This window comes from Pogoniulus pusillus, chromosome 18 (assembly GCF_015220805.1).
Source record: "Pogoniulus pusillus isolate bPogPus1 chromosome 18, bPogPus1.pri, whole genome shotgun sequence".
In the NCBI taxonomy this organism is placed as follows: Eukaryota; Metazoa; Chordata; class Aves; order Piciformes; family Lybiidae; genus Pogoniulus; species Pogoniulus pusillus.
The window spans coordinates 19,811,988-19,813,457 of record NC_087281.1 but is presented as its reverse complement, the minus strand read 5'-3'; the positions used below and the strand labels follow the sequence as shown (position 1 = coordinate 19,813,457).

General features: G+C 43.5%; 1 long non-coding RNA gene across 1 annotated transcript; it reads left to right on the top strand.

Annotated features, from left to right (window-relative positions):
* Positions 1 to 235: 235 nt before the first annotated feature.
* LOC135183313 (uncharacterized) lies at positions 236 to 1,114 on the top strand. Its single transcript, XR_010305504.1, has 2 exons — positions 236 to 312; positions 1,016 to 1,114. It is a non-coding gene; the product is annotated as an uncharacterized LOC135183313 (long non-coding RNA).
* The last annotated feature ends 356 nt before the right edge of the window (positions 1,115 to 1,470 follow it).

The following is a 1,470-nucleotide window of genomic DNA, read 5'->3' as shown; positions in this document are numbered from 1 at the left end:
GTCAGAAGTGGCTTTGGTTTTTTCTCCTGTGCACCCGTTTGAGGACCACAGCTGTCACGACCAAGAGCCCTTGCCGGGCACAGGGGTTATCCCACCGCAAAGGCAAATTGTTTCCTTTGGGCAACTTGTCCGAACACAAGTTTCCTTAACAAAGCTGTAGTCGTAAGCAAATGGTGTTTGACAAGTGGAATTTTCTGTTGACTTGCTCATTTCATTCCCTTCTTTTGGCAGAAACACTTGGAACTTGATTTTCTTGCAGTTACTATGAGCCCAGAATAATAAATCCTAAATCAACACTGAGGAGGTGGAAAGGTACAACAACACAAACACTCAGTAACAGTCAGGACAGCGACATGGAAATATGAGTTGACATGCAGAATAACCACAAGTGGTGCATAATTTATTGATTGCACCTTGTCATGGGAATGATGAGCTCTCAGCTAGAGGAATTATATTTTATATATTTCACAACTTTGGGGAAAAAATATAAATATTATATATACAAACTGCATATACAGTATTTAATGGATAGAGCAAGATTCCTATTTCCAGTTAGTGAAAAAGTTATGTGCATCACAAGGCAACGTCGTCTGGAGCCGGGCAAGCTCAAGAGAGGAGAGACAGGAGGATGGCGAGGGGGAATGTGGTTCTGAAGTTCTGTTTAGGTGTTCAGGTGGATGTGGTTAGGTTAGAGCCGCTGCATTTCAGTCTCAAAATTCCTCACATGTTGGAAGGGGGATGTCCTGCATTGTAAACACTGAGCTTTACATTCTCCCTAAGCTGCGATTTAGTATTTCAGTTGTGAAATATTATACATGTGAACCTTCAGAAAACTACAACAAAAAGTGGTATGTGAATAACAGCAAATTACCCTGGAAAAGTAGGGTAAGAGATATGAGAAGTGTCTGTTCCTCAACATCTTTAAAGCTTTCAGTCAGGCAGACTCTTGAGCCTCTCTGTGTCTGCACAAAACCCAACAGCTTCCTTCTTCCCTTCCCATCTTACTTGTTTTCAGCACCAGGAGAGCTGCTTCCTCCAGGGCTAGGGCTGCCTGTCTTTCCGAGCCGTTGCTGTTTCCTCCCTGGTTTAATCACTAAGAGAGGCATTCTCAGAAGTGGACTGTTTCCTTACCCCAGCAATCACACAGAAGAAGAGCCACAGCATTGTTTGTTGAAGGACAGTGGTTAAGTCTCAGGGTAGGTGATCAGCAGGAGAAGCACAGGCAAGAGGACCACAAGCCACCCTGCCAGCAGTTCTGACTTGACTTGATGGTTGAAACTCACAAAAGAAATGCACAAGAAATCCAGGCCTTTGCCCTACACGGGTTTCATCCTATAGGAGCAGGCTAACAGGTTAGCCAACTGAAAAATTGGTTTCTGCAACTTTAAGTAAATTGATCTTTCCTCTTTACGCTGGAAAAATGTGTGAGCTCTTTGATTTCTGCCGATTACCTACCACAGTGCTCGATTT